General features: G+C 44.6%; 1 protein-coding gene across 2 annotated transcripts in view; it reads left to right on the top strand.

Annotated features, from left to right (window-relative positions):
• The first annotated feature begins 339 nt into the window (after positions 1-339).
• SK (small conductance calcium-activated potassium channel) overlaps positions 340-24,832 on the top strand; it is a 576,811-nt gene continuing 552,318 nt past the window's right edge. For both annotated transcript variants that reach the window (XM_075889441.1, XM_075889442.1), the window contains exon 1: positions 340-1,358. The gene's annotated coding sequence lies outside the window, so the exon portion shown is untranslated. The remainder of the gene's footprint in view (positions 1,359-24,832) is intronic.

The following is a 24,832-nucleotide window of genomic DNA, read 5'->3' as shown; positions in this document are numbered from 1 at the left end:
CTCGTTATAGAAACATGGTCGTAGAAACGCTGTGGAAACACTAATGTAGAAACACTGAAACACGGTCAGAGCGCTCTCAAACAACCACCCGAATGAGCCTAGAAAAGGAAAAAAAAAAACGCCGTTTCCTATATTCTCTTCATGCTGCCTCCTCTCTCACTCTCCCTCGGGCCCCGGGCTTGCGCTTGGAGTTCGCACCACCAGGCGGCGCTGTCGATAGGATAACGCCGTTCTTTCTCGCTGGGCGCGCTGCTAAGAACCGCGCGTTGTTGAGGGAGGGGCTCCGGGCCCGCGAATTTCGCGTCGTGCTCGCTTCTTTTGCGGTGCACTTGGCGGCGTGTCGTCGCACGCAGCGAGCGTTTCTTCTCCCTCTAACAGCAGGTCACTGTGAGCAGCGCGGCAAAGCGACACCTTTGCGTCGTTTTGTTTTCTTTCTACTTGCTAGCGGGCCTTAACGCTTCCGAGTTGATCTTGCCTCTCTTCTCTCGTCTATTCCCGTTCTTTTCTTTTTTTCTTTTATTTTATTTTTAAACCTTCGTTTTTATCTGTTCGCGTAGAAACAGGCGGGACCATTCAACTTCGTTTAGCTGCCCCTTCATTTTTTTTTGTTCTTGTTTTGGTTCGAACTAAATGTGTTGCTAAGCGCGAGCCAACCAGACCTTTGCGGCACAGGGTTAACGCGTGTTGCTCGTTGCGCGAACAAAGTACGAGCTTCTCTATTCCTCTCTCCCTTGGCCTCTCTCACCCAGCTGTTTATTTTGGTTCGCGCGTCAGTTTGTGCCACGCGTCCCCGTTCGTGATGGATTCCTTGCAGTGTGCTTTGCTCGTTCTTGGAACGGCGCCGTTTACTTGCAGTTATTGCGTGTGAGTAACCATTTTTTTTTTTCCGTGCTGTGCCCGAGTGTGTACTTGGTACAACGTGTTCGAGTCTGTGCTGCGGCGTCTGCTGAGTACGGCAGTGCATCTCTGTATCGGTGGAGGGCTCGCCAACTTAGTGCTGCTTGTAGCAGACGACGTGAGGCTGCGTGCGGCAGACGGCAGCGGACGAACCGAGGCGTGCAAAGCACGCGCTGGATGATGCGTCATCATCGTCTGCCGGCTTCATTGCCGTTGCTGCTCTACTCGAGGCCCATCGCCGGTTCCCAGAGCTATCGCCGCATCTTTCGTTAGTGTCGTGTATTTCCGTGGAAGCGCTGCAAACGCAAACACAAAAGTGTTGTGTCACGTCGACGTTGGTGTATGGGCGAAAGTGCGACAGTCTCGGGAGTGTCGGCACTGTTGTACCGTGTTTTCACAACGTAGACTGGCGCCAGTGCGCACGGCGACTCGAACAGCGACAAGGCTTCACGTAAAACAGTGTAAGTTAAAAAACTTTTATACCTTCGATATTTTTGTGGTTGATTCGCGCTGTCGCTTCGCATTCGTTTTGTTTGTAAAGTTATGATGCCGGCACTTATACTGCCCTCAAAAAATTAATGCAAGTTTAGGACATTGTTAAGTGAACATGCTACTCGTTGTTGCAATCGTCATTAGCTCTCTCTACGGCGACTTTTTGAGATAGAGAGCAGCAATAGGCAATCTGCATGAGATATGAGATACCGCTTGGGTCCGTGTGTATCGTATAGCGTCTACATGTGTGTAAGAATCCAAGGAACAGTCGCCACAAGGTCCGGTTGATAATGACACTCGCCTGCTGAGCCGAAAGCGAATTTCGATCCCAGCCGTAGTGGTCTCGTTTCAATTGAAGCGAAATGCCTGTCTACTGCTCGACTTTAGGAGGCGCTAGAGGACCACGGACAGTTGAAAATATCCAGAACACTCCGTTACAACGTTCTCATAACCCTAGTCACGTCGGTGCTATTGAACCTAGCAAACCTAACCGACCAACGTTTAAGTAGCTATCGCGAATGGCACTACCGACAAAACTACGAGTCTCTGGGTCGTTTTTGTGCACCAACAGCAGCGCTGGTTTAGGGAATTTTCTGTTAAATAACCAGATTTTTTTTTGTGAGGACAGTGCGTATTGATTCTTCTAGCCAGAACCACGTGCTTCATCATCACGTGTGTCATCTGCGTTTCCTAGCCAACGTGAGCGAAGTTCCGCTCGACGGGGTAATTTCCTCTGATTTTACCTTTTGGTGCGAGTTTTTTCATGACCATCAATTAGCATATTAGCAGAAAGTGGTGTCGTTCAATAACGAGCTCGTACGAGATGACATTTTCGGTACTAGTATACAATGCGAAGAAGAACGTGGCGTGGTTATAGAAAATGTGGCTACGGAAATATTCCCACATGCCTACCGACGATAACATTTTGACGGTAACTCATTTGTGTACAATCGTGCGTCACTTTCGCATTGTCGTCAAGCTTTTATGACGCAGCGTCAGCGGGAGAGTTGGTGCTTTGAGAATGCCTACGTTGCATGTTTTGTTAAAAGGTCAGCCGATTCTCGAAACAGGTGCGACGGAATAGCTAGCGAGATAATGTTGATTAAGGCGGCGTCATCTTAAGTTATCCTTATAATGAACGTGCATTACTAGCGAGCTGCAATGCATCGGGATTTTTTTTAACGCGATAAGCGTTAAAGAGCTCCTTCCACAGAAATTCCGGTGGTGTCGGCATGACCGTCGTTGCTTGTGAGCGATAAATTGTCATCTTGGGTGTGGCCGAAAAATTGAGAAAGATGAAAATAAAACAAATAATGCAAAGTTCCGGGTTTGAGTGAGGATCGAAGCCAGGCCGTTTTCGTGGCATGCGAGTGTCCTACCAGACAGTCATGCGTCTGCTCAGAAATACAGTTAAAATAACTTCCTCTGCTTGAAAATGTGGTGAAAATAACGTTGATGATTTACAAACAAGCGTGTCCTGTATACCAGCTTTACAATACAAAATGTAACATCGCTGTAATATTACGTGGTACAAGCGCACATTGCCATAGGGTGTCAGAGCATGTGATTATCACAACGGCTTTGTGGTTTAAAACCAGGGAAACATTATAAAGAAGGCATACACGGTACTCCGCGCATTCGCTGAAGACCACGTACTGGGTACACTGCAAGTTCGAAAAGGTTTCACGTGTATAATTGCTCGTGGTATAAAACATGCTACCTATTACACAGAGTGCAGCCATGTGGTAAAGGTTTACTGACACAAGCCAATTTTGATTTAACGGTGACCTTGTAGTAATCAACAATTCAAACTTCTCAAATAATTAACATCATACAATAAAAAGCATGTGCTAAGTGCTTGAAGTGCGCACTAGGGACACGATATTGGTATCGCGTTTGACACTTAAAAAGCTTATTTTCCGGATTCCACAGTTTACTGCAGGAGCACAAGCATGACAACTTTTTTTTTTTTGAGGGTTGTAGAACCAAAGCTGAGCAAATGCTCGTGATAACCGCGTCGCGTTGCCCTAAATCTCGCTGCAGAAGGTTGTGTTTGTTTTGATGTGGGCGTACGAGTCACCGATGTGATGCAAAATGCGAACACCATAAAAAAAAGAACGCAAATTATATACAATCGTAAATTTTCGCGTTTCGTCTCGTGACTAGTGTAAATGGCCGTCGGATTGGCACGTGGTAATTTAAGGCTTATTAACGCGCTTGCTCTCGTTTCCCCAATTTCAGCTTACGTCACGTCGGCGCAACTACTGGATCGTGCATTTGCAGACAAGAAAAAATTTATAATGACTAAATTCGTTGCTACATGACGTGGTTATTTAGAGCAATGACGCCTGCCAGTTATAATTGGTAATAATTTGTGGGGTTTTACGGGACAAAACGAGCATACGATTTTGAGGTAGCTCGTATTCAAGGGCTCTCGAAATTTCGAGCAGCTGGAGCTCCTGTAGTTGAGCGTTAATATGAAATTCGCAGGCTTTAGCACTTCACCTCCATTACCGATCACTGTATATAACCGTGACCGATCACCGTAACCCAAGCCGTAACCAATGTTGTACCACGGCTACTCCATACAGTCTCGTTTCATTTCCTGAGCACTGTACACGCTACTCAAAAAGTTTCATAAAAAAAAAAGAATTCTGAGTGTGCATTAAAGGGTAGCTTCTTATGAAGTCTTGAGCAGTGGAAGTGTCCGGATAACTCGACTGGGCATGCTTATACGTGGATATATTGTAATTGCGGATGCATTCTATTTCACCTCTATTTATTTAACTTAATACCTCTACGGTCCTAGTACAAATGTTTTAGGCGTTAGATGTACAATCACAAGGCTGTTACAACAAATGGCAGAGCAATGAAGGTGCTGCAACACTTCTTCGAAGAAACGGAGATTTGTGACGACTAGCGGACAAAAGTTGAAATTGAGCGCGGCGTCTATACGTGTTTGTTCTGCCCATAGGAGAACTTTTACTTTCACCCATGTAGGGCTGTATGTATGTATATATGTGATAGTTTTTTTTTCTTTTCTTTATTTGTACCATTCAAGTGGAAAGGGGTAGCCGTCGCCAAGTAACGGTGACGAAAACTCCTTCATTTATTTTCTAGTTCAATAAAAAAAGTTCAATTCGTAGATGCTTGATCGCTGCTTTGAAGTTGATAATACTGGGATGGTGTACAGCGTCAGGATGAAGGCAGTTCCAACCTTGTGCTGTCCTGTCAAAAAAATAAGATAAATGGGGGGAGGATGAGAGAATGAAACTGGTGTATACGGTTGCGAGCGTTTGGTGGATCTACAGCATTTACGTGGTTGATGCCTTTCGAATGGCTACGGATCGGCTTGATAGCACGAGATGCCGTATTACAGAACTTGTAACGTTTACAGGCATTAAACAAGCCATACGGTTGCGGGATGAATTTCGAGTGAGACTAGCGCGAGCATTACGGTTTCGTTACTCTTGAGTATTATGAGTAATCTGAAAATGTGAAGCTTGTTGATTGCTTTTGCATAGTTTCTAGTGTTTTACTGCTGCTAAATTGGTGAGGGTCTTAAACAGCGCATGCCGTGTAAAACGTTTGGTCGGTGACTTCTTACATTGTGCGCAGCTGGACGTTGCGATAGGAGCTTTTTTGTTTTTTATTCGTATAAGTTAATAATAACTGATAAAGTACAAAGTCCCAAAACCGCGACATGGTTATATGAGATGCCATAGAGGAAGGATCCAGAAATTTTCACCAGTTAGGGTTCATTAACCAAGGGGCTCGCGTACTTGGTTCCAAGCACACGGGCTTCTAGCGCTTTCGCCTCTATCGAAAATGCGGCCGCCTTGGCAGGGGTTGTAGAAGTTTCATAGCTATGGGGCTACGTTCTTACTTCACAGTTCGTTATGGTGCTTGAAAGTACTGGTGCTTGAAAGTGTTGACCGGAAGGTTGCGGGAACGAATTCCGGCCTTTTTAGTTGGAGGGGATAAGTTGTGCTTAGATTCGGGTGGTTAGATTCAGGTACGCTTAGATTTAGGTGGACGTCAGACAACCCAAAGAGGTTGAAATTTTGGAGCTCTCCACTATATGGCATCATTATTACTGATACTGTGGTTTGGAATACTAAGCCGGAGGCAGAGTTTCGGGAATTAAATTATTATTAACGTCGCAGTTCTGGCCCTGTTCGATTTCATCATTCAGCCTCGCTACAAAGAGCCAAAATTTAAAAAAAATTATGTAAACGGCAAACCTTTTCCCGAACGTTATCATGCATAGTTATACCAGGCCTTTACGTTTTTTTTTGTTTTTTTTTTACAGATCGCAGCGTGGCAGATTTGCCGTTACGTACGATGGGCTTTTATATATACGCAGAAATAATATAATACTGCATAAACTGCCGACTAACACCAGTAGGCGCGTTCGCATGCCACGAAAAAAGATGTACGACGCCTCTGGGAGTGATACTCCGCAAATAACCTTGACAAAGAGAGAATACGCACGGCGTGACGAAAATATCTGACGGTGAGCCAGCGGGACGCGTCGCAGAGAGATAGTGCTGGTCACCTTTGTGATTTACGAGGTGTATTCCGTACTCGGCTTCGCAATGTTCTTTGATATATCAACAAGCGTCAATTTTTTGTTTGTGTTATTGCGTGCATTCGCGTACTATAGCTTCGTACCTAACAGGTTGATATTATTCAAAATAGGTGTTTACCATGTTTTTTTTTGTCTATGTATATATTCCGTTGTATTTACAGCGCAGTATAGTCTCGCATCAAATAGCCACTTTCTGTTATTCCTTTGAACGAACCAGCCTACACCGCACTTCGACAGAACAGTTGTGGGTGGGGAGTTCGTAGATCTCTGCATGCGTAAACATTGCGCTTTTCGTTTTGTTTTAAAGGAGATTTGCATTATTTATTATTTTTCTTGCACAGGAGAGAAAAAAAAATGTCTATTTTATATTGCAAACGAATCCGTTCACGCGACTCTTGTTAGGGCACTGTTACTTCTGTCCTTCAAAAAAAAAAAAAAACGTTATAGGACTTTTTTGTTGAGGTCTGCGTGTGAAAATGTGCACTTTTGTATTTTCTTTTTTAAGTTTGTTATGTTTTGTGGAGAAAACAATGGTTGAACACTTTTTCGGCGTTTTAGCTGTACCACTTCTCTGTTATATTTGGGTGCACGTTAGAGAACCCCAGGTGATCGAAATTTCTGCAGTTTTTCTCTATGGCGTCTCCCATAATCGTGAAACCGCACATATCAATCACTTCTCTATTATCTTTTTTTTGAACACCTTCTTTAAACATTGTCATCGCCATCTGAAGCGCTGTGATAGAAGTGCTCCCCTTCACCTTTTTTTATTTAGGAATTCTTCGTACACCTGTGTTTGTGAATTGTCACACATTTACAGCTCCACTTGCACACGTTTTTGGAATCAGTTATTGCAGACATTTATCATAATCAGTTATAACATCTTTTTTTTTTCGTCATGCCTCAGCTCACCTGCTTAGTTGCTTTCACAATTTGATTTGTCATGCAGGTGCACGCCCGTTCTAATTTGTCTCGCGTTACTAAAGTCCGAAATCAACTTATTTCACTTAGTTTCGGGCGTTTTCGATGGCTCAGATAGAGATGACAGTTTGCGGCGGAAAATGACGTAATCCTGATATGCTCAACGCTTGAAGTTGCCATCGTCGATGTGTCTTATGAAGAAATACGTTGTAAGAAGAAGATACTTCCTGTAAATGTAGTGTTCGCGAAAAGGAAACCACTTTGTCGTCTTCGAACTCCGAGAGGTTTCCTGTTTATGTAACTTTATTACGTGTTTGTATTTGTGTGACCCTACGTGTTTTTTTTTTTTTTTGCTGGTCTGGTAGGTCTGATAGGTTTATCTGTACGTGAGTGTTCTTTTGCCTCTTCAGCCTCCAAATAAACCGCGTTGTAGAGCGTTTGCTGTGGATGTTTGTGTTGCTACACGCCAGTACAAGTTGGAGCACCAAAAATAAAAAAAAATAATGTAAAACACAGAAAACCATAGCTGCAGAAGCCACAGAGAGCCGCTCCTGACAATTCTGCAAAAAAAAGAGAAAGAACGCACTACCGGAGCATTGCAATGGTTATGTTTACCTTGTATTCAATCGTATTATCAACAGCGAACAGCACCAGTCGTTTCGATATTGTAAGCCTCGCTCAATGAACCAGAAAGCGAGATAAGTCCAATTTCTGGAACCGTTCAGCTTCGCGCCGCTGCAGTTTAGATCATAAGGTCTTTCTTTCTTTCTTTCTTTCTTTCTTTCTTTCTTTCTTTCTTTCTTTCTTTCTTTCTTTCTTTCTTTCTTTCTTTCTTTCTTCGTTTCTTACTTTCTTTCTTTCTTTTTTTCTTCATTTTCTTTCTTTCTTACTTTCTTTCTATCTTTCTTTTTTTCTTCATTTCTTTCTTTTTCTTTCTTTCTATCTTTCTTTCTTTACTAGCTCTCTCTCACTGTCGAAGAATAGAAGGCACGTGTGAAGCCCACTTCTGATTGCTCTTTCTTTCTTTATGACCTCTTTTGCACGCTATCTCGCGAGTGCTGGTAGATAGAGGTCGTTGGCCTCCACGATTTGGCGCGACGCTGAGACACGCACTATAGGAGGGACGCTGCGAGAGGGATGAACTAGAGGTCGCGCTGGCCCAATGCTATACTTAGGAATCGAAAGGCTTTTCTCTTCGTCGATGCAGCTTTAGATTCTGTTGGGCTAAGGGTAAAGTTAGAGTGTCCTAGAAATTTCTAGTTCTAGTAAAGTGGCTGCATTGGGCCACGTGTTCCACTGAGATCAGTCCTGCCACAGCCAGGTCCGATTGAAAGAAAGGAACGTAAATGTGTTCAGGACGTAAGCAGAGTATGGAATTTCCCACAATGGGTTATTCGCAACGATGGCGATGAGAGATGGCGGGCGTGTGCTGCATTGTCTTTGAAATCCTGTGGTGGGGTTGGGGAATTTGAAATTGTTTCTGTGAGTGACGTTGTGTATTCGAGTCTTGTACGGCCATGGTGAAGCTGCCTTTTAAAAAATGAAGAACGCCAAATACTTTACCGTACTGATAGTTATGTTGGTTGATTGAAGTCATAGCTTAGCGAAAGGCTGGCGATAGATACTGAGAATCAAGAGGAAACAAAAAGAAGACAAGAGTAGGCTTCAAAATGATAAACCACAGAGCTTGATTTCAGCCCTAGTCATAGAACGGTACGCGCCACAAAAGACAAGCGATACCAGTGTTCTGTGGGCTCCGCTATGTCCTGTACCGAATTACCACTCTTGATGTTACGCATTGTGAACCATCTCTTTCAGCAGAAAATTATCTTAATAGGCCTCGAATGCCGCTTGAGACAAATGTCGTGTTGCGAATATCAAACCGCGGCTTCCTCCCCTTTTTTGTGGTCGTGCTTGTCGCATCCTGAAGAGTTACCGATTACACGACGTGGCTTGCAGGATGTAGAACTTGAGATAGTTATGCACTCTTTCCCATTTTATTTCATTGTTTTAATGGCTTATTCCTTCGTCCAAGTGTGTACGGTAGCCAACCGGACAACACGCCTGGTTGACCTCCCTACCTTTCCTTCCTCCTCTGTCTCCTGTTTATTTCTTCGTCTCTGCAAATGTGAAATATCCATAAACTTCTCTCACAAACTCCACCCTCTAAAAACTTTGATTTTCCTCTCGTGCATATGAGAGTCACGTTGTGTATAGCAATACTTTAAGATATGCACGTTGACCCTCTACGGGTGAGTTGTGAGACGTATGGCTTTCCAAAAAAGAGTCATGACACGACTATCCTAAATAGAGTCAATGTGGCTCTCTGAAGAGAGGCCTGCAAGTGTGACTTTCACGTGTATAAAAAAAAGTCAAAGTACGTTCTTATTTTTTTCTTAGAGCGCATGGTATTGGACAAACCACTTTTTTTACCTTCTACCTTTTAAACGATTCATTTTTACTTATTCCACCGTAAGGGAAGAAGTAAGTGTTTATCAACCCTTACTGTAGTTAGGTAATTCTAAACGACGAAGAAAGTATTGTTGGAAAAAATAGTATTTAGGATAAGCAAAGTTCGCAGTGGTATTGAACTGGCTCGCCTACATGTGTGCAATAGGATAGTGACGTGAGCTCTAATAATTAAAATCTTTAAAAAAAAAGCCAGTTGAGTAGCCTATATTTGTTTCGTTTGACGAAAGAAGCGTGCTGACGGAGCCAACGATGTCGCCAAAAAAGAGTAAGAAATGGATCACAAAAACGTGTGATACACGGCAGCCCAATATTTTTAGGATGAACCATATCTGAAATCAATTTTCCGGAACATCTTCTGCGTGATGTGAGGAAACGGAAGAAAACATGAAATTAAGCGAGTGCTCTTTGGCAACGGCACCGTGTAATTTCGCCGAGGAAGCCTGCAATCTGAAGCTTTTTCAGCCTTCATCGAGCAGATGTTCCCTGTGGCTGTGCCTCTGCCGACGCTAAAGTGACCCACCACCGCAGAATCCTCGTTCGTATGGTAACAACAACAGTCGGACGACAACCTGTCGATACATGTATGTGTCGGTCTACCGACGTCGCTTTTCCATGCCCTGATACCAGTCTATACGGACGCAGAGGTAATGGCACCTAGATAATTGATTGATATGTGGGGTTTACCGTCCCAAAACCACTATATGATTATGAGAGACGCCGTAGTGGAGGGCTCCGGAAATTTAGACCACCTGGGGTTCTTTAACGTGCACCCAAATCTGAGCACACGGGCCTACAAAATGGCACCTAGATAAATTGCGGGTTGCAGCATTGCGCTGAAGTGCAGTGACCAATAGAACGACGCTAAAATTTTGAAATGTTCAAATAGTGTGCCTGTTACATATAATTTAGGCAGCCGTTTTATAAGTAAGGGTATGGTCTGAGCCCAAAGCTTTCATTAGAAATAACAGCGTTTCTATTGGGCGTGTACCCAAGTAAGCACTGGTCGTGTTTTTTTGCCATCAGAGAAAAATTATAAACTTGTTAGTGGTGCTTGTGTTATGACCTACAAATATTGCTTGCATTCGCCCACCACGGCATGAATAGAAACATTGAATAAATAAATAAATAAATAAATAAATAAATAAATAAATAAATAAATAAATAAATAAATAAATAAGTAAATAATAAATAAATAAATAAATAAATAAATAAATAAATAAATAAATAAATATTTTGCAGTGGTTATGGTAATCGTCTTCTCATCCGAAGGTCACTGATTAGATTCCGGCCTCGGCGGTCACACGTCGATAAAGGCTATATGCCTGAGGCTTGCGTACTGTGCGATATCAGGGAGCGTTAAACGAACGTCAGATGGTCAAACATCTTCTGAGCCATCTACTACGGCGGGCCTCATAATCATATCGTGATTCTGGCACGTAAAACCACAGACGCTATAAGTGGTGTTGCCGTACCCATACGGGTTCCTATAGGTACTCCTTAGAGATCTCTGGCGCTAGTGTCTACGGGAGCTGCAACGCACGACGCTTCAGCCAGCATGGTAATGTTGGGTAGTAGACAGACTTGTCTAATATTCGTTACTTCGGCTCCGCTTGGCTCATCGCGGCCTGAATCCACCTTGCCGCAAGAAGAACTTTAGCAAGGGTTTAGCAGTTCCACTTCATCACCTTGACCTTTTTAGGCTCACAAATTTTATTCAGCTCGCGAAAATGACAGTGGTCTAATTTTTTATTCGAAACTAAACAAAAACACTGAAATTAAAAAAAAGCCACAAGTGAGTCCAAAGCCCGCAAGCACGCAGTATAGGTAAATCATTGTACTACCCATCGTTCCCATTATGGCTAAGGATCGCAATGCTGTAGTCCTCTCAAGTTAGTTTTAGGGAACTATATGGCACTATACCGCTTGGATTGGTTCACATTTGACCAAACGGCGAGGTTATGCGATGACGTCACACAACGTCACGCTTTAACCATTCACATACCGTGACATGCAATGTCGTGGCATGTGACTTCATAGCCCCGTCGTGATGACGCCACGTTTGGTCACATGAAATTCTAGACCGTTCGCGTTTGACACCGAAGCCGAGGGTCACTTTTTGCGCTTCATGAGGCCGCTATGGCTTTCGCCCTAACAAGAACGTGCCCGAAAATCAATAGGATATTGAAGCCTGCCATCCTGGAAGACATCAGTTTAATTTTGATCACCTAATCTACACGTTCATGTAACTGCACGGGTGCTTTTGCGCTTCGCCTCCCTCCGAAACGTTGTTGCCGTGGAAGGGAGTCGAACACACGTCCTTGAGCTTGGCAGCGCAAGACCTTTGTCTCTAAACCATGGCAGCTAGTGAAGAACGAATTCACTAAGTGTTTCCTTCTATGGCATTTGCTTATTCAAGCTATTTTCCGAGTTCTGAACCTTTCCGCCTAAAAGACATGCGTCAAACAGGACTTGATTAGGAGTGTACTATCCCACCCGTGTTTTGTCAAGGAGAGCAACGAAAACACTACAGGTTATGGCGAGTGAAACAAACAACCCTAATTGGTCCAGAATAGACACGAGTAAACTGAACGTCATCCGTCTACGTCTACCCGGGGTTGGTCAGGTTGACATATGAGAGTCCGCGTTCGAGCCCTGGCCAATCTGTTTGCGGAAGTGCCCTCAGTGTCTCGAAGCCTCTGGCGGCGATAGCACATATTCCGTTTCGCTGGGTCGCTCCAGGCGGCTCTATTAGCACAGAACGGAAAGTACAGAAAGCAAACAACCACATTCTGCGAGTCTGCCAGAAGACTCGGGCCAAGGAAGCAAAATGCGGTAGTCCTTCCCTTACACCGGGAAAATGACCACAAGCGGAGCTTTGGGTTTGGGTGCCTTATCTACTGCTACCTTTCTTTTTATCACATTGCGCAATGCTCCCTCACAACGTTTTTCCTTCCTCCGCACCGCGAGTTCGACCTTCATCGTGCTTAGGAGCTCTTCAGTTTAGTTGCTACGTGCAACAGTTACAAACATGCGTTCATATCAAACAGGTTAGCTGCTTGGGCAGGTTGGTACATCGTTCTTAAAAATACGAAGAGAAAAAAAGTAGGAGGAAGCATCATGTGAAAATCTTGAGGACAAGCCATTAAATATGAAACAGGAGCATGCTGGAATATGAGCACAGTGCATGAAGAACCAGGGGGGAAGCGGCGTCCGATGAGGTTGGCTTGTGGACGCTACGGGCAAGCGCGCTCGTCAATTTTTGCTTTTATTCAAATCACCCGCCCACACAAATAGAAAATTGACCAAGAGCATCATGACAGATTAATACGAACGCAAGGGGCAAGTGACTTCAGAAGAGTGTGGTTCCCATCTATTTATTTAGATGCGAAGCATCTTATAGCGGTGCATGGCATGTCTCGCGTGTTCGTCGGCGCCCGCACTCACACTGCTCATGCGCAACTCTCCTCTTTCCCTCCCCAACAGCTGCGCGTTACTCTTTTCACTTCTCTCCTACCATAGGGTTTCCTAAAGTTAACTAGAGGGGACTTTGGCGCTGCGATCGTTCAGCGACCGTTGGAATGATGGGTAGTACACGGATTTGCCTAGTGTTCGTACTTGCGCGCAGAGAATCGCACTTGTGGCTTCCTTTATTGCTGTTTCCGTTGTGTTTGGAAGGTACGAACGAATCCTTCGCCCCACCGTGGTGGTCTAATGGCTAAGGTACTCGGCTGCTGACCCGCAGGTCGCGGGTTCAAATCCCGGCTGCGGCGGCTGCATTTCCGATGGAGGCTGAAATGTTGTAGGCCCGTGTGCTCAGATTTGGGTGCACGTTAAAGAACCCCAGATGGTCAAAATTTCCGGAGCCCTCCACTACGGCGTCTCTCATAGTCAAATGGTGGTTTTGGGACGTTAAACTCCACAAATCAATCAATCAATCAATCAATCAATCAATCAATCAATCAATCAATCAATCAATCAAGAACGAATCCTTCGGAACTTCTGACCTGGGCTGTGTTCCAATTTTTAGACAGCACGTAGACAGTCTACGAAGACTACTTGGAAGATGGCATCGAGCCCATGCTGTCCGAGAAATGAAACACATTTAGACGGCTTTCACGCGACGATGCGCCACCTCGCGTCGAAAAGAAAAACCTAAAAGAAACAAACGCAACAGTTGTATTTCCTGGCTTATTTCGTGTTGAAATCAAAAACAAATAAACGTTACTCACATTGAGCATCTAGGGAAGCGTCTGCTTGTGTGCAGTCTACCATTCCGGCAAGATCCGATCTATCTGAGCAATTCGCTGAGCCGCCATCTTGTTTGGAGAGCATAGTAGCCTGCATCGTATTCGTCTACGATGCGGTCTTCTCGAAGCTGTCTATTTTGCCGGCTACGTGAGAATTGGAATGGGACTTAAGATGGCCGCCGTCCATTTAGCTGTTTATTTAGCCGTCTACGGTGAGTATTGGAACACAGCCCTGATTTGAAATGGTAAGCCTAAAAGAATAAGGTAGTGAAGCGCAACCACTGAACACATGCTATTTTTTTGTTTCGTGAGAAAAAAAGCTCCATGCCACACGATTACAAACGGATCCAGAAGTACGAAGATTTGACAAATCCGTGCACTACCCATCATTCCCGTGCTCGCTGAAGCGCCGTGCGTTGCAGCTCCCATAGACACTAGCGCCATAGTTACTTTTAGCGTATATTTAGGAAAATCTATATGTCTCCTACCACCTGCTAGAGCTCGCTCCCCTCAATGGGGTGTCAACGCTCCTATATGGCATGTGCGTCCTCTCTCCTCACTTTCTCTCTCCCTCTCTCGCCTTGCAACGCTGACGCAGTCAGCGTCTGCAGGCGAGTTTCTTGATAAAAAAAATCGCGGCATATTCATGTAGTGAATGATGATGAGGGGGGCAAAGTGCATCCGATTGGATGCACAGACGGACGGATAGACGGACGGACAGAACGACAGAGAGAAGTACGGACGCACGGGCGGATGAATAGACGGACAGACAGACAGACGAAAGAATGGATGTATGGACAGAATGAAGCACGTACGGGCGAACAAACGGAGGCACGGACGGACGCTTCGCCCCACTCATGAGCATTCACTCAGTGGATATGCTGTGAAAACCATTAACGCCATCTACTTATATTATTCCCAAGGACATCTACACACAGCGCAGTCTATTGAGCAACTCATAAACTAGAGGTGGCTACATACTTCTACTACGACAACAGAGGAGGGAACGACCCAACGGCCTAAGGAAGCTGTTCTTTCGACCATGGAAGCCGCGAAGACCGCCAGCGTGGGACGTGGTTACTCACGCTAATGTCAGCTTGGACACAGTCCCACGGAATGTCGACACCGTTGTCTGCTGTCACGGGGCGACAGGTGACGGACCGTCATGCGGGCGGTTTCCAGCTTTCAACCTATCGTGACGTGTCCAACAGGAGAGCAGAGACTTAAGATACATTGCGAAACGTGTCACAAGACTCTGCCTCTTGGGCCCATTGGGAACAACAGTTGCTTCCTGAATCACTCTGCAGTGACTCTTTGGTTTATTAGACACAACTAAATTAATTCAACGGGTAATTATACCGAAGTAAGTATATGGCTTCACTACCGTGCGCTGACATCGCACATTACATGGACCGCTAAGGTTTCGTCATCATCGTCATCATCATCAGCCTGACTACGTCCATTGCAGGACAAAGGCCTCTCCCATGTTCCGCCAGTTAACCCGGTCATGTGCTTGCTGCTGCCAATTTATACCCGCAAACTTCTTAATTTCATCTGCCCACCTAACCTTCTGTCTCCCCCTAACCCGCTTTACTTCTCTGGGAATCCAGTTAGTTACTCTTAATTACCAGCGGTTATCCTGTCTACGCGCTACATGCCCGGCCCATGTCCATTTCCTCTTCTTTATTTCAACTATGATATCCTTAACCCCCGTTTGTCCCCTAATCCACTACGCTCTCTTCTTGTCTCTCAAGGTTACACCTACCATTTTTCTTTCCATTGCTCGTTGCGTCGTCCTCAATTTAAGCTGAACCCTCTTTGTAAGTCTCCAGGTTTCTGCTCTATAGCTAAGTACCGGCAAGATACAGCTGTTATTCCTCTTGGGGGATAGTAGCAATCTACCTGTCATAATTTGAGAGTGCTTGCCAATGTGCTCCAGCCCATTCTCATTCTTTTAGTTACTTCAATCTCGTGGTCCGGAGCAAGCGGTATTTGATCCCACGATCCTGGGATCTCTAATCAAGCCCCATAAGCACTAGACCACCGCTGCGAATGTTGCAACGTAAACTTCGAGCTTAGTGCGTTGAATAGCTTACATTAGGAAATGCCGTGTGTTTCTGGTTCTGTTCACCTGGTGAACTCGTACGCTGCGCTCCGGGGGTGAATTAGATAGTTTTGTTGGGCACCACGGTTTTTCGTTTTTTTTTCTTGAACGTCAGCTTCTTTTAGCCAGGAAGACTATAAACGCTAAAGCATAGGTGTGTAGGCAAAGGAAGATTCGCATCCCTTGCACTCTTTCGCACAGTCATACAGTGGCAGAAAGAGACGGGAATAGAATTCATAAGCGGCGCCCACCTGCAGTGAAGCTACGCCGATATCGCCTGTCGCCACGAAAGATGAGAATTCATTTAGACGCAAATAAAAGCCACGTGCGGCGGCGAAATTATCCGCTGCACGTAAATGCCACTGCTTGTTGTCGACTAGGCGCGGCTGTTACGAAGATCTCTCATCGATCATCTGCTGTCGAGAAGGCTCAAATAGCCGCTGCACAGGCGTGCCTCGAATCAAGTTTGTGGGTTTAAATGTCTTTTTTTTTTCGCAAAAGTGTATGTAATGTGTGGGTGAATAAATAATGGTAGTCTAAGACTAGTGCGCATGATATCGTGTGCATTCATTTTCGCTATCGCCGGAGATACGAAACCACGGCCATCTTTTTGTACGAAACATAGTTTCGCATCTGCGCTTTACAGCAGAGCTATCGGAAGACAAATCGCAGTTATGAACAGATGCGGTATTTATGGAGAACGGTAGTTGCGTGATGTTAAGAAGAGCACCAAGTTGGAATAGTTGGATGACGTCCATTCCGTGATGTTTTAACTGCGGTGATACGAGTACTAATTCTGCGTTAGTGCTTTCTCTTATTTCTTATGTTGTCTTCGTATATTGGCGCAGTCAAACCATTACGGAACCGTTTCAACAGAGTGTTTCAGTTCTGCTGTAGGGCTGCAATTATATTGATTGTGCATGTTCTGCGAGCGAACTCGAGTGATATCTGACTGATCTTTTCTGCAATGCTACTTGAATTTGATGCTTTAGTCTATATAGCATCATTATTAGATATTCTATACCACCAGTTGAATTGATTAGTGAAAGCACAAACTAAGAGCTTTTCCCATTTACCCGATGAAGCCGCATCGATTCCACATCGTACAATGAATAGCAGGTGTATGGTTTCGCTGGCGCACATTAACCGCTGTTATAAGAAAAAAACATCCTCCCTCAAAACAACAACAACAACAACAACGACGATGACGACGACGACGACAATGACAACGCGGTGAACAAATATGAAGCCGTGTTTCGCTGTGCCATCCGAATGCTTATCCTACCAAAGTTCCAACGAGAAACTCGTCCATGTTTACCTGCTCGATACACACCTCTGAATATTTAATACCGCGGACTTCGTATACGAAGCGCCAGCAATCACAGCTATACGCTTTTATGCAGTGGGAGATAACAAAGCATACGTCGTGCGTAGTACCTTCCAGTTAGTCATGGAGTGAAAGGGACGCTCTCGGGATCCGGAATAACGTTCTGTTCTCGCTTTTTATGTCTTTGTGTCATGACTAAGCCAAACGTGCTTATTCATGGCACAAAGAGAGGGACCGGTTAATGGTGTTTCCGTGCCCGCGAATCAAACAGTGTGTTGCGCCTTTATTTAGCTTTTTGCTGCACACTATAGGGGCTAGTCATTAGGTGCGCTTCTATCTCTCTCTCTCTCTCTCGTCATGCGGGCTTCTCGTCACTCACAGCTCACGAGAGCGTATACCAAGCCATTGCTTACCCGCATCATATCGTAGGGACGCTGTAGCCCACGCTTCCTGATGCGTGACGACTGATACGGATGACGCGACGAGTCGGTTCCACCGAATTCACCCGTGCCCAACCGCTCCGTTAACTACGCTAACTACACAGGGCAGTGACCGAGTGAAGCATTGTGGTTCCGTTCGGCAGCGCTTGCGTTCTTTGATAGTTGTAGTTAGCTGGGAAAGCTTGCGAGAAGTTTGCGATCTATTGCTGGTGGCTGCAGGTATGACACGGATTAATGAAACGGGTTAACCGAATATCGTACTGTTTCCAGTCGCCATAGCGATACAACAAATAGATTCGGACTGACAAATCGCACTCTGAAAACTCTAATGCCATCAATTTATCTATCATATGTTAATAAATAAAGAAATGAAGTTCATAGTATTAGTTTCAAATCTCCGCGCATGTCGTCATGAATTTTATTGTGCATTTTGCGTACTTTGGTGACATCGGCTTAGCGAAATTTGCTTAAACTTGCCATCTCAAGTCTATGATGATTTCGGAGAACAGTTTACTTCATTTTTACTGACCAGCCCAGGAACTACGTATGACCTTGTAGACACCGTCAAAATCTATGACGTCATGGCGTTTACGGCAGGAATATCAAGAAGGCGTCGTCTCCTGTATTTCCTTTTCGCGTGCTCCCAGCTTACCAAGCGTCTTTTTGAGGTAAAAGTGGGTTTTCGGGTACTTTGACTATGCAGTTTACTAGTGAATGAGAAATGTTTATTTCTTTAGTGCCCTTTTAAGGTGAGAGCTTTCGATGCCCCAGCAAACGTGAAAAGAGACCGTTGCCATCGACAAGACTGATGCAAGACTAATGTGACGATGTCCCTGCTGAACACGAATTTTAAGTTTTCTTATTATCCCAAGTAAACAGCGTACATAAACAACGACGACAGTAGGATAAAAGTTGCTTAATGACAGAATCATTATAGTGCCGCCTCCCCGTCAAACACAAGCGCCAACGTGACATCTTCTGACTTTGTGTAATGCATTTTAAAAGGAGGCGGAAATGCTGCACGCCCCTGTGCTCAGATTTGTGTACACATTAAAGAATCCCAAAGTGTCGAAATTTTTGGAGCCCTCCACTGCGGCGTCTCTCATAATCATACGGCGCTTTTTGTATGTTTACCCCACGTACCAGACACTTTCGCGTAACGTGATTTTGTACCACGCATGACGTCATCTCATAACGTCGTCGCTTGGTCAAGTGCGGCTAGTGTGATCTCGGAGGTCACTCAAGGTATGGCTGCAGAGAGCTTTCGGTGCCACCGATCATGGAGGCAGTGCGAAACCACGTTGGGGGCAAAAGGAAGGAAAGGAAAAAAAAAGCGCAGAGAGGTCGACTAGACGCGCGTCCAGTTTGCGCCGAGGGAGAAGGGGTGAAAGGATTTAAGGAAAGAAAGAAAGAAGACGGAAGATTTCCAGAGGGGTTTAGTGCAATAGACTGAGAAGATGAAGCGGAAAAAGAAGATTTTTTTTTCCGCTTTGCAGTCGTCTTAGTGAGAAGTGTGAGGGACCATGTGATATTTTTGTGCGGTTGAAGCGACGCGCGTTGATGTTGTAACTGACTGCGGTGTGGGAGGTTTGTCACTTTGGGAATTCATCAACTTTTCTAAAGTGACAAAGAACGGCAAGCTTGCAATTTTTCGTGCGGCTTTTAGCCATATTATACTTGAAAGACGGGTCGCTATATTATGAAGAGTATTACATGACGAGAGCATCTCAAAGCCAGACTTCCGACAAATTAGTAACAGGTATAAGGCTTCGGTTCTGAAAAAAATCTGTCAGGTTGGCATTATTGAATTCTTGCATGATTGCAAGGAACGAGAGTATTCGAAGACCATAAAGCTTTTGTTGTACATTCCCGCGGTACATGTTACCATTAGTCATAACCTATATATATATGGTATATATATAGAGCCGTAGGCTAGAGGAATAATAATATGCGATGTCACTTTCGCCTTTGCCCTTGAGTTTGCAAAATTGGACAGTTTATTGCTGTCACATGGTAGACTGCATCGTACTCCAAGTTGTTGAACATTGTTTCTAAATACAAAATTTTCCCAGAAAGTGATACCCGGATAAGATAGCGCGCGGAGTGCATGCTTCAAGGTTTTATTTTGTACTATACATTAGATTTCAAGTTAATTTTGGAAGATTGGGTTTTCTTAAGTACTCCTGCTCGGCTAGATGATAAGAAATGTTATGCGCTCAGGACGATATAAACGTACAAACAAAGATGAAATCGCAGCAACATTTTTTATTCTCTTAGAGGGTCAATCTTCGAACGTCGCTTTTAACATTTACACAGCGATGGCGATGACAAGATTCGCCTGACACGTAAAGCCGCAGAAACGCTGGAATATGCAAAAAATATCCCAAACATTTCACGTATTACTTCAAAACATACAAAACAGCTACGGTGATGAGTTAGAATGAACGGTGCAAGAAGGAAACATAAAACATTGTCATATAACGTGAAGCAAGGCTGATAGTTGGGCTACTTGGTGATACATTATGGGCAGTACCAGCGCACAAACTCACGGGACGAAGTTTAAAAGAGAAAGTAACAATGAGTGCAATGGGACTCGAACGACCGACCTCGCCAGCTTTTGATGTGCTGCTTTAACCAACTACGCCACAACTGCCAACTGCCAGCGCTTGTTTGTGTCTCTTCTCTTCGTCCCGTGGGTTTGTGTGCTGGTACTGCCCATAATCATATAACGTATTAATCAATCCCAATTTTTTATTCGTATTCATATTTTTTGTTGTCATGAAGATGCCACACTGCATATCCTGCTGATGAGCAAATAAAATAAGGAGAGGGGAGGGAGGAGGGTAATGATTCAGTAGAGGCACGTGTGTTGCCGTGGTTTATAGTTTTAAAAACTCGTTTATTTCTCTATAGCCTTCGAAGATAAAGAAAAAAGGAACTGTTACGGCAGTCGTTTTTATGCCGTGCGTGTTCGTCAGAGCATCACGCGTACTTTTTTTCGATGCTTCTATGGCGTAGCTAGAAATCAAGCGGAAAATGCGGCGCCGTCAAGCAGCTGTGTATACGTCGTGGCATAGATAGATCCGAGCCATCAGTGGATGCCGCAGGCTGCCAGACAATGGCTTCCCACTAAAATAGCTACGCCTTTGGCGCTGACGCCCCACCCTCGGGACCCGTCGGCCCGTTTATTTTTGCTTTCGAGAGAGCGAAGCTGTTTGGAGAAACAGTGCCGCCGCGCTCTGGCCCGCCTGTCTGCGCCACCTCTTCGCTTCCGAGCTCGTAAAACGGAACGAGGAACGGCTGTGTAAAGAGGAGCAACATGCGTAACACCTTCGGCGTCCTTAAAGTCACTCTCTTTGAAGAACAGCACGTGTGATCTTGACTGTTTGCGCGTTTTCCTTTAGTTCAAGTATGCTATATACTTGCCGCGTGATGGCTTTTTTTTGGTTCCCTCATTATAGAGGTAATCTTTGTCATGTGCTTCCTCAGCAATATCGATCTTGAAGGCGTCGCAAGTGACGATGGAGCGACGTGCATACTGGTTTTGGTTTGTTCGTTTGAGATTTATTTTAATTGAGTGCGCTTTTATTGTACTTTAATTTGAAGGAAGGAGCGAAGGAAGACATGCCAGAGAAAGGCAAAGGCCTGACAGTGAAACCAACCTGGAGAATGCTTGGTTGACTAGCTACGCTGGGTGATTGACAAAGGGAATATGAACCTGCTGTCATCAGAGACACTTTGGGAAAAATGCATTTGAATATTTCTGCTTCTACGTGTTAATATTAGCGCTATTACTCCCTCACAATCACAACTAAGAAACAGTTGTTGATACTCTGTAGGAATTCTGTGTAAAATACCCGCCCCGCATAAGTTCTTGGTGGCGCTCGCTCTTCTGCAGGCTCTAGGCGTGCTCACTGACACACCACTCTCTGTGGAAAAGGGAGGTTTATAATTGACTTACAGTGAAACGACGCGTAGGTTACCGTTGACAGCCTGTCACTATCACTGCCCCTGGCTTGACCACCTACATTTGGAAATTAAAGATTCTGAGATAATGCACCTATCTATCTATCTATCTATCTATCTATCTATCTATCTATCTATCTATCTATCTATCTATCTATCTATCTATCTATCTATCTATCTATCTATCTATCTATCTATCTATCTATCTATCTATCTATCTATCTATCTATCTATCTATCTATCTATCTATCTATCTATCTATCTATCTATCTATCTATCTATCTATCTATCTGTCTGTCTGTCTGTCTGTCTGTCTGTCTGTCTGTCTGTCTGTCTGTCTGTCTGTCTGTCTGTCTGTCTGTCTGTCTGTCTGTCTGTCTGTCTGTCTGTCTATCTATCTATCTATCTATCTATCTATCTATCTATCTATCTATCTATCTATCTATCTATCTATCTATCTATCTATCTATCTATCTATCTATCTATCTATCTATCTATCTATCTATCTATCTATCTATCTATCTATCTATCTATCTGTCTGTCTGTCTGTCTGTCTGTCTGTCTGTCTGTCTGTCTGTCTGTCTGTCTGTCTGTCTGTCTGTCTGTCTGTCTGTCTGTCTGTCTGTCTGTCTATCTATCTATCTATCTATCTATCTATCTATCTATCTATCTATCTATCTATCTATCTATCTATCTATCTATCTATCTATCTATCTATCTATCTATCTATCTGTCTATCTGTCTGTCTGTCTGTCTGTCTGTCTGTCTGTCTGTCTGTCTGTCTGTCTGTCTGTCTGTCTGTCTGTCTGTCTGTCTGTCTGTCTGTCTGTCTGTCTATCTATCTATCTATCTATCTATCTATCTATCTATCTATCTATCTATCTATCTATCTATCTATCTATCTATCTATCTATCTATCTATCTGTCTGTCTGTCTGTCTGTCTGTCTGTCTGTCTGTCTGTCTGTCTGTCTGTCTGTCTGTCTGTCTGTCTGTCTGTCTGTCTGTCTGTCTGTCTGTCTGTCTGTCTGTCTGTCTGTCTGTCTGTTGTTGGGGGGGGGGGGTATCAAACCCGGAACCAACGCCTTTCCGGGGCGCTCGCTTAACCAATTCAGCTAACCAGGAAGCAACAGCTAGCAGGCTGGCTTTTTCGGTTTCCTGTGCTGCCATCTGCTACTGTGTTCGGAGGCGGAGCTTGGCCAATTAATCCGAGACAACCGGACTCGTCAGAATGAACAGAATGAAGAACTTTGAGACCGGCAGGTGTGTGGAGGACGCTTCCACATCGTTTACAGTCTTTCCCGCCAGGAGAAGAGCGCATGCGTCGTAGCACCGTGAGAAGCTGGATTGGCAGCGCGAATGCGAAATGTTCAAGCCCATTACCATGGACAGATAACATTGCAAATGAGGAACACGTATGCATTTTCTTGGGGTCTTGTTGCTAGGACTGGGTGACTGTGAAGTATGAAAACGAAAAAAAAAGAAAATTGGTGAATGGTATTCCGGAGGCACCGCGTTAGAGTTCTTCGAAAGGGCAGCGAAAGCGAACGAGCGCATCAAGTCACATCAAATGAGACATGAGCACCATCTGTCAGTTTTCTTCAAAAACAAAACGCGTGGCTCTGAGACGGGTGTGCGCGCCCGTTTCAGAGGTGATAAGAGGTAGAACGCAAGGCTACGGGTAGGTGCCACCACCATCTTGTTTTAGCAAAGCGTTGGAAACACTTTTCTGTTCGTGCAAGCGTTGCATGGTCAGCGCAGTGTGATAAGCGCTGCGCACCTTAAAATTACTTGTGTGTGCCTTTTCTAGTAAAAGACGCACTTGCAGAATATATACGTGTTGTTATGCTGCACCAGGCATGAGCAATGATTGCTTTTTAATCGACAATTGCGCAAGTATGAACGCTGAATCTTGAGCAACGTAGGAGGGCGCTGAGGATGGGGTCGGCCGTTTCAAACACACGATGCTGTTAAGATTAGACAAACAGACAAATGTACAGATAGACAGACCAAAATTTTTGCGTCGAAGGTCCCCAAGAAAGACTCTCGTCTTTAGAAAACAACGTAAGAAGACAGAGATATTAGGGGGCACAAAGACGAGCTGTATCAGCACTTGTGTGCCTGCCACCTACCGATCCTGTGTTTTCGCGCTGTGTTTTTCTCGCGTTACGATGCTATCAACCAAACTAGCCCACCGACAAGCATTAACAGATGTGAATTATTCCTATCATAACCAATAACACATGGTCGCCCATTTCCATGAATGTTGAACGATCCCAAACCCACGCCTTCTGATATGACTCTTAAAGACACAGAGAGAGAGAAGATAATTTTTTTTCCTGGTCTAGTTCGCATTGCTTACAGTATGGCATTTTGACGTTGGTATTGATTTACTGTGACATTCTGTGTATGTATATTTCACGTGTATGTACGCTCCGTTCCGTGTGTTAAATAAGTCAGCTGGAAGTTCCGCCCATGTTGTCCAGTTCGCGAATTTCTTGGGTGGCAGTTGTTTTCACTAACGCGGCTATACGTCACCCAGGAGAGATAGAAACGCCGAACTAACGCGCTGCGCTCGTTTTTTTTTGTTCTTTTAATGTATTGGCTCTGTCACAGTGCTTCGGAAAGTAAGGCCCTTGCTCCTGGCAACGAACAAATTATTGCTCTATCCACGAGTGAGCTGTCAGGACAGAAAAAAACTGAAAGCGAGGCGTGTATATACGTCGATAAATAAAGGACCCGTCGGCAAATGCGTTGCTCACCCGGGGCGTGTGCTTCTACACTACATTATTTAAGAAGCTCTCGCACGCGCGCGTTTTCTCGGAGCCAGAGGCGTCGCGGCTTACGACCAGAGCCAAGCGTGCCAGAACGATCGATGATAATCTTCAGCCAGTGCGCTCGTATTTTTGAACAAGCTCGCGTTTCGGTGCCTAAGAGTAACCTGAAAGGAAAAAAAGTACAGAAGTGCAGGGAAAGGAAAAAAAAAAGCAAGGGGTGGGGGGCTTATTCACAGGAGACAGTATTAACTTGAACCGTCTGGCACCGGAGACAGGCAAAAAACAGTCAGCAGTGATTGAGTGTAGATAGAGGCATCGGTCAGGCTTCAGTTCCAGGACTATGGTTACCCTTGGCCCTCGTGGTCACGTCACACTGGGACGCATACGTCGCCCCCCCCCCCCCCTCTTCCCTACCGTCAGTCTATCTATTTTCAAAGAAGGGGCAAAAGCCACTTACAATGATGACCTGTTTCCATACTTTGCGTACAGAAAATCCGATCTCCCATTGCCTATCCTTGTGCAATGGCATTTTTTGACGGGCCGTAACTGAAAGCGAAACCATAAAATGCAACATGTCTTTATTGATCGTGAAAGCTGATGCGC

This window comes from Rhipicephalus microplus, chromosome 3 (assembly GCF_043290135.1).
Source record: "Rhipicephalus microplus isolate Deutch F79 chromosome 3, USDA_Rmic, whole genome shotgun sequence".
NCBI classification, from domain to species: Eukaryota; Metazoa; Arthropoda; class Arachnida; order Ixodida; family Ixodidae; genus Rhipicephalus; species Rhipicephalus microplus.
This window is presented reverse-complemented; position numbering and strand designations above follow the sequence as displayed.